We start from the raw sequence: 16,622 nt of genomic DNA on the forward strand, positions 1-16,622 counted from the left end.
TTGATGTGGTCCTATGAGTTCATTTTTGCTTTTGTTTCCCTTTCTCGAGGACATGCATTCAGGAAGAAGTTGCTCATGCTTATATTCAGGAGATGTTTGCCTGGTTGTCCTTTAAGAGTTTCATGGTTTCATGACTTACGTTCAGGTCTTTCATCCATTTCGAGTTTACTTTTGTGTATGGGGTTAAACAATAATCCAGTTTCATTCTCTTGCATGTAGCTGTCCACTTTTGCCAAAACCATCTGTTGAAAAGACTGTCATTTCCCCACTGCATGTCCATGGCTCCTTTATCATATATTAATTGACTATATATGGTTGGGTTTATATCAGGGCTCTCTAGTCTGTTCCACCAGTCTATGAGCTGTTCTAGTGCCAGTACCAAATTGTCTTGATTACTGTGGCTTTGTAGTAGAGCTTGAAGTTGGGGAGCATAATGCCCTCAGCTTTATTCTTCCTTCTCAGAATTGCTTTGGCTATTCGAGGTCTTTTGTGGTTCCATATGAATTTTAGGATGATTTTCTCTAGTTCATTGAACAATGCTATTGGCATTTTGATAGGAATTGCGTTGAATCTATAGACTGCTTTAGGCATGATAGTCATTATGACAAAATTAATTCTTCCTATCCATGAGCATGGGATATGTTTCCATTTATTGGTATCTTCTTTAATTTCTCTCATGAGTGTCTTGCAGTTTTCAGGGTATAGGTCTTTCACTTCCTTGGTTAGGTTTATTCCTAGGTATTTTATTCTTTTTGATGCAACTGTGAATGGAATTGTTTTCCTGATTTCTCTTTCTACTAGTTCATTATTAGTGTATAGGAATGCCACTGAGTTCTGCATATTAATTTTGTATCCTGCAACTTTGCTGAATTCAGATATTAGATCTAGTAGTTTTGGAGTGGAGTCTTTAGGATTTTTTATGTACAATATCATGTCACCTGCAAACAGGGACAGTTTAAGTTCTTCCTTACCAATCTGGATACCTTTTATTTCTTTGTGTTGTCTGATTGCTGTGGCTAGGATCTCCAGTACTATGTTGAATAGAAGTGGATAAAGTGGGCATCCTTGTCTTGTTCCTGATCTTAAAGGAAAAACTTTCAGCTTCTGACTGTTAAGTATAATGCTGGCTGTGGGCTTGTCATATATGGCCTTTGTTATGTTGAGGTACTTGCCCTCTATACGCATTTTGTTGAGAGATTTTATCATGGAAGGATGTTGAATTTTGTCAAATGCTTTTTCAGCATCTATGGAGATGATGATGTGGTTTTTGTCCATCTTTGTATTGATGTGGTGGATGATGTTGATGGATTCTCTAATGTTTTACCATCCTTGCATCCCTCGAATAAATCCTACTTGATCACAATGAGTGATCTTTTCTATGTATTTTTGAATTTGGTTTGCTAATATTTTGTTGAGTATCTTTGCATCTATGTTCATCAGGAATACTGGTCTGTAATTTTCTTTTTTCGTGGTGTCTTTGCCTGGTTTTGGTATTAGAGTGATGCTGGCCTCATAGAATGAGTTTGGAAGTATTCCCTCCTCTTCTATTTTTTGGAAAACTTTAAAGAGAATGGGTATTAGGTTTTCACTAAATGTTTGATCAAATTCAGCAGTGAAGCCATCTGGTCCAGGAGTTTTTTTCTTAGGTAGGTTTTTGATTACCAGTTCAATTTCGTTGCTGGTAATTGGTCTGTTCAGATTTTCTGTTTCTTCCTGGGTCAGCCTTGGAAGGTTGTAGTTTTCTAGAAAGGTGTCCATTTATTCTAGGTTATCCAGTTTGTAAGCATATAATTTTTCATAGTATTCTCTAATAATTCTTTGTATTTCTGTGATGTCCATACTGATTTTTCCTTTCTCATTTCTGATTCTGTTTATGTGAGTAGACTCTCTTTTTTTATTAATAAGTCTGGCTAATGGTTTATCTATTTTGTTTATTTTCTCAAAGAACCAGCTCTTGCTTTCATTGACTCTTTCTATTGTTTTATTCTTCTCAATTTTATTTATTTCTGCTCTAATCTTTATTATGTCCCTCCTTCTACTGACTTTGGGCCTCATTTGTTCTTCTTTGTCTAGTTTCATTAATTGTGAGTTTAGACTGCTTATACAGGATTGTTCTTCCTACTTGAAGTAGGGCTGCATTGCAATATACTTTCCTCTTAGCACAGCCTTGGCTGCATCCCACAGATTTTGCGCTGCTGAATTATTGTTGTCGCTTGTCTCCATATATTGCTTGATCTCTGTTTTTATATTTGGTCATTGATCTATTGGTTATTTAGGAGCATGTTGTGAAGCCTCCATGTGTTTGTGGTATTTTTCATTTTCTTTGTGTAATTTATTTCTAGCTTCATACCTCTGTGGTCTGAGAAACTGGTAGGTACAATTTCAATCTTTTTTAATCTACTGAGGTTCTTTTTGTAGCCCAGTATATGATCTATTCTTGAAAATGTTCCATGTGCCCTTGAGAAGAATGTGTATTCTTCTGCTTTTGGGTGCAGAGTTCTGTAGATGTCTATTAGGTCCATCTGTTCTAATGTGTTGTACAGTGCCTCTGTCTCCTTACTTATTTTCTGTCTGGTTGATCTGGCCTTCAGAGTGGGTGGAGTGTTGAAGTCTCCTAGAATGAATGCATTGCATTCTATTTCCCCTTTTAAATCTGTTAGTATTTGTTTCACATATGTAGGTGTTCCTCTGTTGGGCACATAGATATTTATGATGGTTATATCTTCTTGTTGGATTTACCCCCTTATCATTATGTAATGTCTTTTTTTGTCTCTTGCTACTTTCTTTGTTTTGAAGTCTATTTTGTCTGCTACAAGTACTGCAACTCCTGCTTTTTTCTCTCTATTAGTTGCATGAAATACCTTTTTCCATTCCTTCACTTTTAGTCTGTGTATGTCTTTGAGTTTAAAGTGAGTCTCTTGAAGGCAGCATATAGATGGGTCTTGTTTAGTATCCATTCAGTGACTCTATGTCTTTTGATTGGTGCATTCAGTCCATTTACATTTAGGGTGATTTTGATAGGTATGTACTTATTGCCATTGCAGGCTTTAGATTCGTGGTTACCAAATGTTCAAGATTAACTTTCTTGCTATCTAATCATCTAACTTAACTCACTTAATATGCTGTTACAAACACAATCTAAAGATTCTTTTCTTTTTCTCCTCCTTTTTCTTCCTCCTCTATTCTTTATATATTAGGTATCATATTCTGTATTCTTTGTCTATCCCTTGATTGACTTTGGGGATAGTTAATTTAATTTTGCATTTGCTTAGTAATTAGCTGTTCTACTTTCTTTACTGTGATTTTATTACCTTTGGTGACAGCTATTAAACCTTAGGAACACTTCCATCTATAGCAATCCCTCCAATGTAGACTGTAGAGATGGTTTGTGGGAGATTAATTCTCTCAGCTTTTGCTTATCTGGAAATCATTTAATCCCTCCTTCAAATTTAAATGATAATCTTGTCAGATAAAGTAATCTTGGTTCGAGGTCCTTCTGCTTCATTGCATTAAATACATCATGCCACTGCCTTCTGGCCTGTAAGGTTTCTGCTGAGAAGTCTCTTGTTAGCCTGACGGGCTTTCTTTTGTATCTTATTTCTCTCTGGCTGCTTTTAATAGTCTGTCCTTATTGTTGATATTTTCTGTTTTAATTACTATGTGTCTTGGTTTTGTCTTCCTTGGGTCCCTTGTGTTGGGAGATCTGTGGATATCCATGGCCTGAGAGACCATCTCCTTCCCCAGACTGGGGAAGTTTTCAGCAATTACCTCCTCAAAGACACTTTCTATCCCTTTCTCTCTCTTCTTCTTCTTCTTGTACCCATATAATGCAAATATTGTTCTGTTTGGATTGGTCACAGTTTCTCAGTATTCTTTCATTCTTACAGATTCCTTTTTCTCTCTGGGCCTCAGCTTCTTTGTATTCCTCTTCTCTAGTTTCCATTTCATTTATTGTCTCCTCCACCATATCCAACCTGCTTTTAATACCCTCCATTGTGCTCTTCAGTGATTGGATCTCCAACCTGAATTCATTCCTGAGTTCTTGGATATCTTTCCATACCTCCATTAGCATGTTGATGATTTTTATTTTGAACAGCATTTCAGGAAGAGTCACAAGGTCCATGTCATTTAAATCTTTCTCAGGAGTTATATTAATTTTACTCTGGACCAGGTTCCTTTGGCATTTCATATTTGTGTATGGCACCCTCTAGTGTCCAGAAGCTCTACTCTCTAGATTTTCTCAGCCCCTGAAGCAATGTCAGGTGTCACAGGGGAGTGGTATTGGTGCCTGGGGGGAGGAAAGAGCTGTTTCCTGCTTCCCAGCTGCTATGCCTGTCTCCACTGCCTGAACCAATGGGCCGAGCACACAGGTATAAGCTTTTTTCCCAGAGCATCCGGATATGGATCCCTGCTTTCCACAAGTGGGTGGAATCTCAGTCTCTCCAGGAATTCTGCCTGTCTTAGCTTTCCAACCCCTTAATCAACAGAGTATCATGAAAGCACCAGGAAATGTAGGTTTGTGCTCCCAGAGCAGATCTCTGGAGTTAGGTATTCAGCAGTCCCAGGCCTCCACTTCCTCTCTGCTCCATTTTTCTTCCTCCCACCAGTGAGCTGGGGTGGGAGAAGGGCTTGGGTCCTGCCAGGTCACAGCTTTGGTACGTTACCCTGTTCTGTGAGTTCTGCTCTTTTCTCCAGGTGTATGCTGTCTGGCACAGTCCTCTTTCCTGTTGCTCTCTGAGGTTTCGTTGTATTGATTATATTTTCATATTATATATGATTTTAGGAGGAAGCCTCTGTCTCACCTCTCACGCCACCGTCTTTAATTGCCTGGATCCTTAGATTTACACTTCCACTTTCAGATGACTAAGTAATGCCACAGGGAGAGGGCTTAGGAGGGCAGAGTAAAGATTCCACAGACATTCCTGGAGCTCTGCTCTGCCCCTGACAGCGTGGATCACAGGGCAAGAGAGGTGCCCGGTCAGGACCCCATAGCTCTGCACTCCACCTCCACCCACTGCCCAGAGGACAGAAAACTGAGTGTCAACTCATCAAAACCACCTGGCAAGCTGGGGTTGATCACATCCACTTTGCAGCTGTGAAAAGTGAAGTAAAGAGTCACCAGCCAGCTGAAGACCCAGGGGCCTTCTGTGCACCCTTCCAGGTGGGATGCTGAACTGCACACTGCTAATGGTGATCCCAGAGGGAAAAGGGGCTCTGGGAAGGTGTTTCCCAGAGCACCACAAGTAGTGGGTGTGGGAGACAGGTGGCACAGCCCCTGAGGTCAAAGAGCAGAGGATAGGGTGGCCCAATGTGAGCCCCTGGCCCCACACTGAGATACACCTCCTTCTTTCTGCCACTCAGTCCCACTGCTCCTCCTTTTTGGAGGCTCCCCTGGACTGGGGGTGGGGGGTGGTCTCACCGTCACAAGAGCCTGTGAACCCGGTAGAGCCCACCACGCACACACACGGTATGACAATGGGGGGCAGTCACTGCAACACTACAACAGCAAGGGAGAAAATAGCTCAGGTGCCCTCAACAACAATGGCTGTGGGGCCCACACAAGGAGCATGGTACACCGAGCAAGGACAAAGCTCCTGATATGCTGGCATGGGAAGGTCCCCAAACAGTTTCTTAAGCAAAATAACAGCAAATCATGGCAAGGTGCCAAGGAGTGTTAACAGCATGCTGCCTTCCATGCAAGAAAGGATAAAAAGTAGACTATGTATCTAGGTTTGCTTGACTTTGCATGAACAAAAGGGTTTTTTTTAATGGTTACAGGGCAGTGACATGGCATGAATGGGACAGATGGGAACCTATCTCTCCCTGCCCGCCCTTCAGTCATTTTCATTTTGAACAGTGAGTGTTCAAAATAATAATAAAAGAGTAGCAGCACAAAGCTATGGAAGAGATGTCATTTTCATTACATGGACCAACATTAAAAAATAATAATATTAAATTTTTAAGCCTAGAGTAGACCCCAGTGCTCTATGTTGGACTCAGAAAAACCAACAAAGTGCTTAGCAAGCTTTACTCCATGCCGCCCACTGATCCACAAGTTCCACAAGACACTGTTTGTGGGAAGGAATCTTTCCTGATCTGGCCATGATCCACCCGTTGCTCAAATCTCAGCCCTGGTCAAACCTCACAGGCCACCAGGCTGTCAAGACCCAGCCCCCCGCCCCCACCTCCCCCTCTGCACGGACTTGCAGGCCTGGCGCTGCAAGGCCTCTCCTTGTACTCGCTGAGGCTCTGTCCCAGTAGGCCCTCCGGCCTGTGCAAGGTAAGCTTCAGAGGGTGGGCTCTGCAGCCCCTTCCCCTCTGTTCGTTGAAGACCCCCTCCCAGGCTAACCTGGTGGCCTCCACAGGAGGCCCCACTGCTCCTATGTGAGTTGGACCCTGAGCGTCAGTTGGGTTCGTTTCCTGCACTTCTGGTCTCCTGCCTGTTGGTAGCCCACACTCACCATGGTAACTCTCAAGCCTCTTTTTGGAAACCCTCTCTCTCCTTGCTTAAAATGACTCAAATGAAGATCTATCCAAGGTGGTCAATTTAAAGGCACTTATTAAATACCTTTTTCAAAGTTAAAACATCTGTGACAGGAAGCTATCAAAAGCATAGATTCAAAATTGTGTTTTCCTGAAACATACTAAATTGGGTTAAACATTCAGATTGGAATAAAAAGGCAGAGTACACAGAGCCAGAGAACAGAAAGGTCAGGATACTTCCCCTCTGTGAGCCCTGACACAAAGGCTTAGGTTCCCAGGGAACAGGGTGCATGCTCGTGTGGCACCCCAAGTAATTCTTGCTGCTTTATGCTCACACCCCACGAACTCTGGTTAAGGGGATATTTGCTATACTCATTATAGGAAAGAACACTGAAAGCATTTAAAATAAAATGCCCTGTGATTCTCTAAACCATAAGGGTTTCCAGCAGGCCAAAGAGAAAAAGTTTTCCTGGCTGGACCCAGCAAGAAAAAGAAGGAGGGATGCTCCTGAGAGTCAACATCAACTGAGATTTGGTTTCTTTGTCTGATTTTCCCCAAGGAGGATTTGCTCCCCGTTGCCTGCGTCTCCAGCTCTGTTTGCAGCTGCCACTGGGGTTTGGAAGCCCAGCAGATTCGATTTAGGCCATGTTGCCCCCTAAAACATCAGCATTGACTGACTCAACTGGGAAGCCCTGGGACCAGGACAGCTTATGAGATGGACACCAAGGTGCTATCAAGGAGAGCCTCAGTTTCTGAAATCTGAGGCAGAACTCACAAAACAAAACAAAACAAAGCAAGTTATTTCCTAAGTATAACCAGAGGGAAGCTGAAAGGTCGTGAGGTAAAGGTTCTAATTCCCAGGACTCTGGGCCTGTGAAAGGAAGCTTGGTTAGGAAGATAAGATTCTGTTTTCTTACTAATTATAAAAACATCTGTTATTACAGCCCATAATTACATAAAAGTGGCCATTCCACAGGGCACACTATGTCCACCTGGATGTGGCTGTCGCACATCGCAAGCCCACTTATCTGCTACATGCCTGTAACCCTGGCTCCTTACTCCAGCATTAAAAGGGGGTAAAGGAGTCTGTGGAAAATCTCCCGGGGGGGAGCCCAAGGACCATGGTGTCTCCTGTTGGGTCCGTGAGGTCTAACGATGTGATCTTGTGTCACTCACCACACACACCCACGCCTAAGACAAACAGGACTCTCCCCGTTATTCACCCAGACCTCCCTGGCAAATGTATGTGTGTGTGGCTCCACCAGCGACAAACTGAGGGCTGGGACATGGCTCCTGAAGGCAATCTGAGACAAAACACAAGTCAGGCGGTGCCTCTGGCAGGTGGCATCAGGGCACAGGAACCTTAGCACATAGACTTCAGACCTGGAGGGAGGCTGAGGCCCAGGCATGCTCTGTATCAGGATGGGGAGCAAGAGCTGGGGCCCTGGGACCAGCACTCTATCCCTATGCACGTGGCATGGAGGGCAGAGGGAAGGTGAAGGTAGCAGGAGAATGTAAGATGTGAGCCCCCCACTCAGACAGCATCCCACTAACGGGGTGGGAGTGAGGCCAAGCACTCTGAGAAAATGCACTCCGGGCACTCAGCAAGTGAATCACCGAATGCCGCTGAGCTACAGCTGATGGAACCACAGTGGCGGAAAGTGTGGTGGCCACAGAGAACTCACCATGGTATATCCCACCCATGCTCCCTCCCCCCACCTGCCTCAAGGTGGCATGTGCTCACTGGCCACTTGGGCACAGTGAGGCACTCTTTAGATGTGCTGTCTTGTTCATGAGCCAGCATTTCTTGGCCCCTTCTAAACACTGGACAACTTGCATGGCAGCAGGGGAAGGAAGGCAGCAGGTGAAATGGAGGCAGGGGACGGATAGTTTCTGGCCTCAAAGTGCTGTCAGACTACCTGGGAAACCAGGACCGACATTCATGCAAACCCAGAGAAAAAAAATCCAGCACGTGACAGTGGGACATGGGCTACATACACAGGAGCCAAGGGGAGTATGCCCAAAGGCTTATTAGAGACCACACAGGTCTGCTGGAAAGGCAGGACTTGAGGTGGATCGAGGATTGGGGCTCAGAGGAGAGGTGGATCTGCCCAGCCACCACACTGTTGGAGGACAAGATATGACCTCGAGGACAAAGAGGAAGCTAGCTGATACCCTGGCTGGTACTTCAAGGACCATCCAACCACAAAAATGGAGGCACATTTCCACCTTCGCCCCAGAGGTGAAGAGATGGCAGGTCCAGAGCAGGGGATGGGGAGTGGGAGGACAGCTAAAGGCATGTGAGCTGCTGGGGGTCCTGAGACCAGATCCTGGACCTGTGGCAGTGGCAGACCCACCCAGAGCGGCCTAAACGTGCTACCTAAACGTGCAGGAACGGTACGTTTGTGCAAATTCACTAACTTGTTTTTAATTGAAAAACTAATACATGTACATGGTTTTTAAAAATCTAACAGTGAATAATGCCATAAAACCAAAATTCCTTCCACTTCAGATTTCTCAGGTCAACATTTCTTACATATCCTCCAGAAGCTTTTGATATAAGAACACATTGATGTGTATCTTCATTTTTATCACATCTCACACATCTTTTCTCAGCACATACAGAGCTTTATAATTTCCCTGCAAGTCCCATGAGTTGTCGAGTTGGTCCTCTAGTGAGGGACCCTCAGCTCTGTTTGTTTCAATCTCTTGCAATCTGGTGGAAACTGAGATAGAAGCACATCAGCCTAACTAGGTGTTCCAAAGTGGCATCTGCAAATTCTAACACCAGGTGCTCCAGGGCTCCCAGACTCCAAACTGGCATCTCTTGCTGAACAAAAGGTAGAGAGATTTGGAAAAGTAATCAGTAAAATGGGAAAGACAAAAAGAATCAATTGACTTTTATTTGAGGAAGGAAGGAGAAAGTTGCTTCATTGAGAAGGAAGGAGAGAGGGCACACTGCATCAGGGTTTGGCAGAATCACAGTAAAAGCCCTCTCACCATTTCTGTTCTTCCGTTCCTCATCACCCATCCTTCCATCAGCTCTAGACTGGCTTCTACCTCCCTAGCTCCTTGTCTGCCAAACAAGGCTTGCTCTGTTCCAATCTTCTTGGCTGTTCTGCATTGATCCTGTCTCCTCATCCCTCCTAGAAACCCTCCTCTCAGTTTCTGCACCCTTACTCGCTCCTAACTTTCTCATCTCTAAATACTCATTCCCAGTCTTCTTTGAGGGTTCCTCCACTCTACTAGCCCCCAAGACCCTGGCTGAGTCCATAACAGCAATGACCGGCCCTCAGCATTCTCTCCTGGTGACAACATCTAACCCATGGCTTCAATTACCAACTTTAGACTATGATGATGTTCCCAAATTACTCCCCTAAGCTACATAATTCAGTCAAGCTGCCACCCTGTTTGTGTGATACAAACTCATTAGACCCAGATCTAATAGGTCTGCCAAGTTCTACTTGTTTTGAGCATGGTTTGGAAGACAGAGTGGTTTGTAAAGGCTAGAGACTATTTAAAGCATTATAACCTGTTATTCTTTAACATAACTCAAAATGCCCTCCCAAGAAAAACAGCCAAGAAATGTCAAGAGTAATCTGTTGTATGAATCTTTCAGGGACCCCAGAAAGTTCTCAGCTTTATGAGGAGAAGGCATCTCAGCATTGAGCCCAAGGAACATTCCCAAAGTCTTCTGCAGGGGAAGTCAGATTGGAGACACTGGGGAATTGACAGCCCACAAGGTTCAAAGGAGGCAGACCTCTGTGAAAAGCAGGCTCCCCCACACTCGAAACACTATTGTTTTCTTTCTTAATGACAATCAAGTCTTTTCTGTATAATGCTTTTTACTCAGACAAGGATCCCAAAACTCTTTATAAACCATTACGTAAGCCTTGTATCAGCCTGTGATGAACCAGCACCAGGGAAACCCAGAATCCGTAAAGAATCCCGGTTAGGAAGTGGCTTAGCCCCACATTCTCAGTGACATCAGCAACGGGAAAGGAAACACTGCTCCCAGGGTGTGGAACATGTCTGAGGGTCTGGCTGGCCTTTCAGGAGGTCTGGCTGGCCTCCCACATCATCGTCACCGCCGAGGACTTATGTGCCTCTGCCCAGCACCCTGTCCCACTAGTTCTGGCCCCTTTGGCGTTTCCAGCCTCATCTCTGTTTCCACAAGTTTCCCTCTCTCTAATCCCACTGGACTACTGCCACTCTGAACACACTTCCACATGGCGCCCCTTGGTCTCTATCATGACCTCTCCTTTCACCAAGCCCAGGTTGGACGTCTGCAGTAACAAACCCACCCCAATTCCAGGCAAACCTAGCTGTCCCCTGAGTTGCCATACATTTTGTTCATATTGATTTGTGCCCTCTGCATGTCTGCCTCATGTAACAGGCAGCTGGCAGGACTGGGCTTTGATAAGGGTCCAGGCACTGTGCCACACCCTTTCTCTCACTTGAGCCTCCCAATAACCCAAGAAGGTGAAAAATGATTATTCCCACTTCTAGATGAGGAAACTGAGTCCTGGGAGGTTGGTGACTAACCCATGGGTTACACAGCTAGTAAATGGCAGAGGAGCCAGGACCCTGACCCACCTGACCCCGAAGCCAAGTGCTCAGCCACTGTGCCACCTGTCCCAGGCCCACCTGTCTCTCTCCCCAACCAGCCAAACTCCACGAAGGCTCCAAGCTGCATCTTTACAGGACCTGCACTCAGTAATCAAGGGCAAATTGAAAATTCCACATTCATTAATCCAAGAGGCAGTGGCTGAAGAAAGTGCAGAAGCCCCAAGTGGAGGCCTCGCTCCTTGTCCTCCCAACCACTCAGCCCCTGACCTGTCTCCCGGCTTGGGTTGGCTGTCCTGTGAGTCCTTACCACGCAGTGGACTTGCCTCACTCCTCTCTGTGTCTCTCCTTAAGATCACTAGATGGCTTAACTGCCAAAAGGTGGACAGAGAAGAATGTCATGGACTGGGCCACACCAGGGCCTGCATGCACCAGGCGTCCTTAAAGCACAGCACCTGGGCTGGGTGTTGACCAAGCACAACAGGGAAGCAGGAACAAGTACAGAAGGCTGCTAAGAGCCCAGCCAGCCCCAAACTCTGGTCATTCTGTGTGTGAGAGGATCCTTGTTCTTGTCCAATGCTATCAGAAAAAAATGCTCAGGATGGTAAACAGCCAAAAGTTTATCCTGAGAACCCCAGACTGACCTTGAGATCTTCCAGCCGGGAAACTTGTCTTCTAATCCCTGGAGCAAGACCCCAGTCCCATCTTTCACTCAGCAGCTTAAAAACAGGCAGAAACCCCAGCAGAAGCAGTGTGCCAGATTTTATGATTTCAGAAAACATCTAATTATCAGGCTCTATGGATAGTTGAGGTGGCAACAAACATACCTGTGACTGCAGCCATCTCATCTCCCTTCCCCAGAGGCAGGTAGGAACTCACACCTTTGTCAGAAGCAGGAGCAGAAAAGCCACACCTGGGCAGCAGCTTAGAGCCCCTAACACTACAGAAGAGAGAAATCACCCTCAAAAGCAGCAAGTGAAGTAAAAAGGCAAACAACCCAATTTTAAAGTGGACATTTCTCCAGTGATATATGAATGGTCAAGAAGCACATGGAAAGATGCCCCATGTCACTAGTCATCAGGGAAACACACAGCAAACCACAGTGAGTTATGGCTTCACACACTGTAGGATGGCCACCGACAAAAAACAGAAAATAACAAATGCTGGTGAGGATGTGCAGAAATTGGAAGCTTCATGCACTGGGGGTGGGGGGGAGTATAAAATGGTGCAGCTGCTGTGGAAAACAGTACGGTGGGTCATCAAAAAATCAAAAAGAGAATTACCATATGATCCAGCACTCCACTTCTGGGTACACACCCAAAACTGAATGTAGGGACTCAAGGAGACACGTGTGCAGCCGTGCTCATAGAAGCATGACCCATAATAGCCAAAAGGAGGAAGTAACCTGTCTGCCCACTGATGGATGAGCAGAGAAAAAGATACCATATATGTGTATGTACAGGGGGATAGTAGCCTTGAGAAGGGCAGAAATCATGACACATGTACAACATGGATGAACCTCGAGGGCATTATGTTAAGTGAAATGAGACAAAAGGACAAATACTGCATGATTCCACTTATATGAGGCCCCTAGAGGGGTCCCCCTCACAGAAGCGAAAGAAGGTGGTTACCAGGGGCTGGGTGTGGGGAGTTAGTATTGCAGGATGGGGGACAGTCTTGCAAGATGGAGTCTGGAGAGGACAGTGTCAATGTTCTTAACAGCACTGGGCTGTACACTTAAAAGTGGTTAAGATGGTACGTGATTGGTGCACATGTTGTGTGTGGGGTCACGGGGAAGACAGTGTAGCTCAGGGAAGACAAATATGGACTCTGTGGCATCTACTACACTGATGGACAGTGACTGCAATGGCGTATGGGGAGGGACTCATTATTAAGGGTAAATGTAATAACCACAATGTTTTTCTTGTGAAACATTCATAAGAGTGTATATCAACACCTTAATTTTTAAAAAGGGAAAAATGGTTAAGATGGTAGATTTTATGTCTTGTATATTGTACCATAATTAAAGAAAGAAAGGGAGAGAGGGAGAGAGGGAAGAGGGGAGAGTGGGCAGGAAGGGGGAAGGGCAGGAAGAAAGCAGCAAGTGAACGCCCTAAGGTGCCTCATTTCTGGGTGCCCCAACCTTCTTGCAGTCCCCCAAGAGCCTCTTGGGAGAGAATGAAGCATTTGAGAACAGGCTGTCTCCCCCAGTCCCAAGGGGCTCCCCTGAGTCGGATCCTCGCCAGCTCAGGATTTCATTTAATAATCTGTAAGATCTTAGAGGGTAAAACTGCATCCTCTAATGTACTGTGATGCACAAGCCCAGCTGGGCACAAGTTGGCACACCTGCTAAAATGACCTGCTTTCCAGGATGGCGATGCCAGGAGGCACCGTTTAGGGAGAACAGGCAACCTAGTTGAGGAGCAAGGACTTCACATGCCCCAGAAGAAGGAAAGTAATGCAACATGGGCAGACAGCTAACTTGGTCACAGAGCGGAACCTCCTCAGCTATGTCCAGATCCCTCTGCCCAATCTTCTTGGGATCCCCCAATCCCACTGGATCGCCCCCTCTGTCCTCAGCCCTGGCTGAGGCAGGGTCCCTGCCAGAGCCTCCTGCATCCTGTCCAAGCCTTGGGCCAGTGCTCATGCATCTGCCTCCCGGCACCTGCCTCAGAGCCAAGACCTCTGCTTCTTCTTCAGTTTCCCTCCAGTCGCCTTCCCACAGGGAGTAGCCAGAACGTGGTGCAAACATAGGCCAAAAAGGCTGTCTGTCAGAACCATGGCTGTCAACTCTTGAAATCAGAATATGAAACCATGATTCCCAGCCTTGATTTTGCCTGCACCCAGAGTAACCCCACAGGGTTCTGGGGGATGGCAAGGCGGGCTCTGGTGGGAGGGAGGGTGGCCAGGCAGAGGAGTTATTTTCAGTGGTGGAAATGGCTGTGTAAAATTGGTAGGCCAGGAAGAAGGAGTAGAGATAGCTGGGGTGAAGGGATGGCTGGGACCATGTCAAAAGAATTGCTCTCCCCTTATCCTCCCTTTTCAACCACTGCCAAGAAAATAGGTACCATGACTTGATTTTCCAGCCTGTTCTAAAAGACTAAAGGCACCCTAGCCAAGGGCCAGTGAGCATGTTCTTTCAGAGCATGTTCTGTCATGAGACTTTGTGTGCAGATATAGAACAGCACACACTGTGGGATTCTGTCAAAGCTCACACCCACTTTCTGAGGGTGGGCTCCTTCCCTGCAGTTAAATCTCTTGGCAGAGTCATGTGTAGGAGGCCATGGGCCCAGGCTTCGGGAGGTGTTTCTCCATCTTGTCCAAGCAGTGGGTGATGTCAGGGCCAGCACCCACGAGTCCTGCGGCATTCACAGACCCACCATGCCACCTCTCCACACCAGCCCTGACAGAACAGTGACAGTCATGACCCAAGCAGCCCAGCACCTCTGAGCAATGACGTTACAGTGCACCCCAAGGCTGATCCCATCTGGCACTAATCTGTTCCATTGTACACTGGCTGGGGGCCTACACGATAACCACCTGCATTCTGCGCCAGGCACTATGCTCTGAGCTTTGTCTCTAGTCCTCAACACCAACCCTAAAAAGGAGGTGCTGGCAGCACCATTTTACAGAAGAGAAAACAGGCGCATAGAGTTGACCTGCCTGGGTCCATACAGGCAGAGCCAGGCTTCAAACCTAACACTTCTGGTTCCCAAGCCCACAGCCCTCTTCCTTCTCTACCTTACCACCTCTGGGAAGATTTTTAAAGTGGGGGGAGAGACAGGCTCCCAAATATGGGCTCCAGGAACTTAGGACCTGGAGCCATAACTTCTCCCTGTCCATGAGCAGAAGCAAAGTCGTACTGTCCTGCGTGACACTCAGCAGCACACCCTGCCCCTTACCATGAGCCACTTCCAGATAACACCTTGAGTTTGGGGGGAGCATGGTCCAAGATCCCTGTAGTTCAAGGCCAATAGGCATGCTGGGAACTCTGGGTCCTTAAACAGGGCCCCAGAATCCAAGCACTGTTGCCTCAAGGTCTTGAAGTCCTGGCCCAGGTACTTCACAGCCCTCCAATTGTAGCTAAGCCCTCCTACTCCTGCCCTCTGCTGGGACACCCCCACCACCTGGGCTGCTGTGGCATGGGCTCCATGGCGTACACCAGAGGGCAGAGGTGCTCTGTGCTCTGGGAGGCCTGCCCGCTGGGATAGAAGTTATAAGGCCACAAGGAGGGGAGAAGGCACCAAGCTCTTTACCTGAGGCTCCAGGGGGACATGAGTCATAGTCAGAAACAGATAGGTACCCAAGTTTCTGTGAATCTGCCCCACCACCCCCTTCTGCAGACAACTGGAGGAGGCAGGGAGCCTTCCCAAGCCTCTCCCAGGCTCTTAGCCAGACAAATGCCCCTGCCATTTTACTATCCCCTCCCTCTGCAAGCCCTGACTACCTCCCATTAGCCCTACAGTCAAGACAGAGGGCTTGTCATGCAACTGGTGGCAAGTATGTACCCAGGAATCGGACATGGTCCTGAGCAGGTGGGTGTAAGTCCGGGCAGAGGAAATCCAGGGCAAAATACTTCTAGAAACTGAAATTAGTCAAAGGGAACAATAAAGTTTAAAATCTGTTTATTGTTTACAAACTGCAGACTGGGTCCTTCTCTCTTTCCTGCTCCAACAGAAGCAAAACCAGCCCTTCCCCTCACCTCTCAGAGCTCTCCATTGCCCAGGTAATTACCTGTTGAAATGGAGATGAACTTCTCTCCACCCCTGAAGAATGATGCAAATGCACTAAAGCCATACTTCTCTCCACCCTTGAGCGCCTGTTGATATGCAGATGTACTAAAGCCAGGTGAGATATTCTGGAAATATTACGATTTTACCTACAGTCCACCCCTCCAGAAATCTCACCTTACAATTTACTCGTTCCCCCTCTTCTGACCAAACTAATGACATACAATAGCAACAGCAATAAAATCATGATAATCCTCCAGCCAGAGGATTCATCCTAGGCAGATTAAATAAATGTACTTTACAGCACAATCTCATTAAGCACAAAATGTGTTTCTACACTTGTTTACTCATTCCTAACAACCATGCTAGATTACTCACAAAACTTTTACTGAATATTAGACAAAGTCAAGCCTCTCTTTAAGCATTTATTTTTTGGCAACAGCAACACAATCATAATTCTCAAGCCAGAGGATTCAGCTAGGTTCAAAGTCCCGCAGGTTAAGTCCAAAGCATGTTCATTCCAGCTGTCATGCAGCACCTGCAGCCAGGGGGCAAATCCAGGAAACAAGGACTGTAGAAGCAAATAACTTTGCTGTTATTCCGGGAATACACAGGAGACCAGCTTCCAGGCCCTTTCCCCAAGGTGCCAGAAGGGCCAGCCATCACCAGTCCATGAGTCAAAATGTCCAGGGCCACATCCATTCAACAGTGTCTCCAGGGTTTAATGCAGTAGGGGCTGGCAGCAGGATGTTGCTCTGCTAGCCATGTCCTGGCTTCAATAACTCTTCATTGGTTTGCACATACAGTTGTATAGGAGAGGCAGCATGGTGTGTTAGCATATCC

The 16,622-nt window shown here is 46.3% G+C and overlaps 1 pseudogene; it reads right to left on the reverse strand.

Moving 5' to 3' along the window:
• The window catches only part of LOC118913589 (calpain-8-like), a 77,098-nt pseudogene extending 61,766 nt beyond the window's left edge, over positions 1-15,332 (reverse strand).
• Positions 15,333-16,622: the final 1,290 nt, after the last annotated feature.

The sequence above is a fragment of the Manis pentadactyla genome, chromosome 9 (genome assembly GCF_030020395.1).
Source record: "Manis pentadactyla isolate mManPen7 chromosome 9, mManPen7.hap1, whole genome shotgun sequence".
In the NCBI taxonomy this organism is placed as follows: domain Eukaryota; kingdom Metazoa; phylum Chordata; class Mammalia; order Pholidota; family Manidae; genus Manis; species Manis pentadactyla.